Source organism: Montipora foliosa, chromosome 2, assembly GCF_036669935.1.
Source record: "Montipora foliosa isolate CH-2021 chromosome 2, ASM3666993v2, whole genome shotgun sequence".
NCBI lineage: Eukaryota > Metazoa > Cnidaria > Anthozoa > Scleractinia > Acroporidae > Montipora > Montipora foliosa.
The window spans coordinates 65,187,788-65,192,787 of NC_090870.1; the positions used below are offsets into that span (position 1 = coordinate 65,187,788).

The window sequence follows — 5,000 nt, forward strand, 5'->3', positions numbered from 1 at the left end:
TTCCCTTGCATCAATAACGTGGTGAAATGACTGAAATGTGATTTTTTAATCCTTTCCTGTTATTCTAACGATAACTTGAAAATAGCTCTCGACAAAGAAAAATTCCATTCAAATCTCGGGGTATTAGTAAATAAAATGAATTCCGTTTTACCTAACAACTGAAGCGATTTGCTTCGGGCAATGAGGATGTCACGCGGCATTTAACCAATTTTAAAAAAAGAAGATTAAAGCATAATAATAAATAAATTGTGATTGTGGTAAAGTAAAAAGGTTATTAAAGTGTACTTATCTTACCCTGATTACCGTCAGGAAATTAACATAAATAAACAAGTAGCCTGCGTTTTATCGCAGGATTGTTTAAACACTCCCGAGTGGGCCGCGACTGGCATTGCGACTAGCTAGTAGTTTGTTTAACCTCGGTAGAGAGACCCGAGCGAGCATTTGTATCTTTCAGCCTTGATGATTTTGCTTTAACAAGCACGTCTTTAAGCGATTTCCCCTTTCTATAAGAGATCAAGGGAGATTCCTTGAATATCATTTGAGAAGTTACTGGTCAGTTTGTATTTTAAATGCCATTTGTCCACTATGATTTGGGGAGCACGGATAGCGTAGTGGTGGCACTTGTGGCCCGGGTTCCATTCTGGACTCGTGGCCTTAGGTGGGTTAAGTTTGTTGTTGTTTCTTTACTCTGCTCCGAGAAGTTTTTCTCCGGGTTCTCCGGTCAGTTTTCCCCTCTCCTCAAAAGCCAGCATTTCTAAATTCCAATTCGATCGGATGCAGGACCTCCCTGTAAACCCCTGTTTCGCGTGAGTGGAGCTTCCCAGGTAACTATCGTTGATGATGATGATAAGTACACTTATAGTAATGACTATTGCAATTGCGTGACATAGGGCAGAATTTTCTTGTGCGTTCTCAATTTTGTTTTAGGCTTTCTTTTCTGTCTTCATAGTAAAATTCTGAGAGCGTTTTTTCTACCCTTTGTTCTAGGGAGCCTCTCGAGATAAGGCGATAATGTTCTCTTCGAAAGTAGTTTTTGAATAATTAGTTCTAAGAAGTCTTAGAGCTTCTTCTTTGACCAAACCTTTTTTAACGCCTGCTATGTCACATAGCTCTTGAATTGAGTGTACTGAAACGTTTCAGTAGGCTTGAAACGTGTACGCACATCGAGAATTCCTTCTTTCTCGAATCTCTCTTGCTCAAGAATGTAATTTCTTTTTCTGATACTTCAGCAGTAAACTTGAGAGTAGGGTGGTGAAATGTTTAATATCTTCTTTGTTTGTGTCCCAGAAACAGAAAATGGAATTTCTGGCGATTGAGCGCCAACGAATAAGCCGGAAATGAAATATTTCTGCGGCACGAGAGCAACAGGCTAAGGGCCTGGGCCCTTGAGTATAGACGCATTATGGGTAAAGTGATATGGGTATTTAAGCTTGTGATTGCACGTTGGCAATCAGCTCAGTTATTACTAAGTTTGTTGGTTTTTTTGTTAGTACGCATAAAACCTAGTAGGAAGGTTTCATGAGCTTGGGCCTGGTTCCTACCCAGATTTCCTGTCTTTTTTTTTTTTCTCACGGGGTTTTTTACGACAGGTTTTTTCTGGCCGCCGTTCTAACCACGATGTTTGTTAGTGGTTGCTAAGCTATAGGTATGTCTTATGGTCGCGTGCTGTGACGGCGATTTCTGTGAAAGCAACGGTATTGTACGCTGGTGGTCGGCCGAAACATGCAAAATAAACATAATGGTTCAATATATTGGTTGTCTGTTGTGTAGTGTAGCTGAAATATGTGGTCTATAAACCTTTTCCGCGCTAATGGTTTCTTTGTGTAAAGTTTCCAAATAGCTTGTTCTGTCTGTTCTGTTTTCCCCATAAAAATATTGGCAAAAGCGACAACCATTTTAGTGCACATAGCCGTTCCATGTATTTGGAGATAGTCTTTTCCGTTAAATTGGAAAGAACTTTCTTTGAGAATGAGGCTGAGCATTTCCTTCAGAAAATGTCTAGCTATAGGGGTTTTTTTTCCTGATATTCTTCGTATGCTTCGCACACTAAAGCAATGTCTATTACTGTAAAGGGTAATAACATCCATTAGCCTCTCTCTCTTATCCAGTTGGGAATATTTGCCACAAAGCAAGATTTTATGCTTTTTTTAACGAACCTTCACGAGTTTTTCTTATGAATATCGGAACACACTTTCCGATTTTTGCTCTTTGTTGGGTTTTCGCCAGGGTGTTAGAAACCAAGTCATTCTCTATTTTTGTCCGAGATTAAAGACCATGAAAGACTTTCTGCCTCTTTTCATTTATGCGAGAAGCCGCATTAAATAACCAAAACCATTTTTTCTGAGAAGGCCAGTTTACCGACCATGTGAATTATTTGTGATAGTCATGGCGGGTCAAGTCTTCTCAAACAAGGACTATAAACCGTAGGTCTCGTCCCGCAACCCATGAATTCCGGGGGAGTTCATGCGTCCACTAACGCACGAATTCCAGGGGACGTGCCAAGGTCCGGAGCTGTGGTATGTCATACATACATACATACATGTATGATAATGGAGGCCAGTTGGCTTTATGTAGCCATGATGGGTGTTATCTCGGTCACGTGGTAGATCGTGTATAAGCCTGGCTGCTTTTGTGTGAATCTCCTCCAATTTATTGAAAAGCGGTGCGGTCAGCGAAAAGTGACCGGCAAGGAGGTGATGTAGACCTGAAAAAGGCTTATGGTGTAGAAAGGGTACTTTACGGAAACAGCCCTCAAGTGATGGGGTCTTTGTTGGGTGTACTGGTTCACATTGCTGAATTATTGACCTTCGGGAACTCTGTCACACACAGCATGTACCGTGTTATTGAACCGTAACACTGAGTGTTATGTCCTAAATTGTCATGCAATGGAAAGCTGTTACAAGTACATTTCCAAAAGAAGTGGTTTGAGGGATCCCTGAAAGGACATCAGTGTGTCGTTAGGGGAAGCAGCGACTCCAGTCAAAGATTTCTCTAACATGACGTATTAACAGCCACGTCTGAGTTTGCGGTTTCTAAAAGGTAAACAATCGTTTCAGCTTAGACCTTTGCGGTATGTGTGGGATTACGTATGTACTTCAGTATGACACGTCCATTTATTCAGGTTTTCTACAAGTTAATCAAATGGGAATTTCCCCAGTTGCTTTTTTGAACGACTACCAGGCGCCTTGCAGCTCACAGCCTCTTATTTCACCTCCATTAACCAGCATTTGAAAGATGCATTATCTGTTGGCCTTCCTCACTGAAATTGAAATTCGATCTGATAAGCTTGAGTTCTACATGTTGTAATTTAATAAAAATGAAATTTTCCATTGCAACTGGCTGCCTTAATGGTGTATCTACCGAATGAAAACCTCCATTCAAATTATATTTCTTGCCAAAACTGGTTTACTTCTTGTGGTTTGCAAGAAATTTCCTGTTTAATGGAAAGGTGCTTACAAAGCACATTCCTACCCCAAATTGAAATGTGCAATTTTACCCTCGTCGAAATGTTTAAACACTTGAGAAAACGACAGCAACATTTTTCCGCGTTTGTTAGAGTGACGTGGCAAAAACAGAAGATGCGAAAAGACGACAGAGTTCGATAATTCCATACTTTGGGAAACCTCTGCTATCCACAGATTCCTGCTACATCATACACTTTTACGAATTTTTGCATGAAAATACAAGGGTTCAAACCAAGTAGTATGAACCAGTATTGTGCGAAGCCACGCGCGCTGCCTTCAATTGCTTTTTCATCTATTACATATTGCCACAATCGCTCAATCATTTCTCATGAAAATTCTCTGACTCTAACTTTTGGGTGTTTATTATGAAAACTAATAACCTCGAAAACTAAGACCCTTAGTTTTCGTTGTCCGAAAACTACAAAACTAAGACCCCTTGTAAACAGTGGAAATCACTGAACATTTGGGCGCTGGATGTTGTCTCCATACAGGGTTTAATTCAAACAGACACAACGCCATGCATGACACGCTGTGTTGTCACTGTTGTGTGGCAGAAAAGATAGTGGCGCCTTATGTTGGCACGCAACAGGCCAAGACACAAATATCACGTGAAATCACCTAAATATGTTTCCCGAAATTCCCGACTTTTTTCTCTAAATATCTCGATTTTTTCGAAATATCCTGATTTTTTATCTAAATACCGCGAAAATATCTGCCTTTACTTCCATAAATAATACAGCAATAACCTAAGTAGGTGTAAGGTAATACAGGAAATTTAACGGTGTCTTTGTTAGGCATTACAACGAAACTCTTAACAATTTTACTTCAATTTGTCCTTGGATTTCATTGCCCCACAGTCTCGAAGAAAGTTACAAGTTACCGACATTGACATATAATACTAGTTTACCTAAATGGTAGGAATGCTGCCGAGTGGACGGGAGATGTTCAATTATGCTCGCGGTAATTTAATTAACGACAATCATGCGTGGAATTGAAGGGAGATTTTAATAGGTCTTGAGCAGGGAAAGGAAAGGAAAGAAAAGGAACTTTATTAAAGTGTCTAGTCGATTTAGCGCTGGAGCACTAATTGGGGACACTGTAAAGTTAAATTAACAATCAACGCAAATCAAGTCAAATGTTGGTTTTCGAGGAGAGGGGAAACTGGAGTACCCGGAGAAAACCTCTCGGTGCAGAGTAGAGAAACAACAAACTCAACCCACATATGACGCCGAGTCGAGGAATCGAACCCGGGCCACATTGGTGGGAGGCGAGTGCTCTCACCACTGCGCCACCACTGCACCCCTGGATGTGCACTACATTGCACTACGTTGCGACTATAGTGGTAAGAAAACAAATAAATTTTCACTGAAAGCGCGGTTATAAGATCTAAAAGATCTTCTTGTTACAAATGGAGAATACTGCTGCATGTGATCACTACAGGCCCATATTCTGTATCTGTAAGTAGCATATAACTTTTTCTGGGGAAAAAATAGAAAGCTTGCTCAGGCTTACTTCACACCTCCGCCTATGTCACCG

At 40.5% G+C, this 5,000-nt stretch overlaps 1 protein-coding gene across 4 annotated transcripts in view; it reads left to right on the forward strand.

Annotated features, from left to right (window-relative positions):
* LOC137986024 (TNF receptor-associated factor 2-like) overlaps positions 1 to 5,000 on the forward strand; it is a 100,059-nt gene that overhangs the window by 22,349 nt on the left and 72,710 nt on the right. Inside the window, exon 1 of one of the 4 annotated variants that reach the window (XM_068833430.1) lies at positions 2,901 to 3,039. The exons of the other annotated variants lie outside the window; for them this stretch is intronic. The gene's annotated coding sequence lies outside the window, so the exon portion shown is untranslated. Of the gene's footprint in view, positions 1 to 2,900; positions 3,040 to 5,000 lie in introns of those variants that run through there. 4 annotated transcript variants of the gene reach the window in all.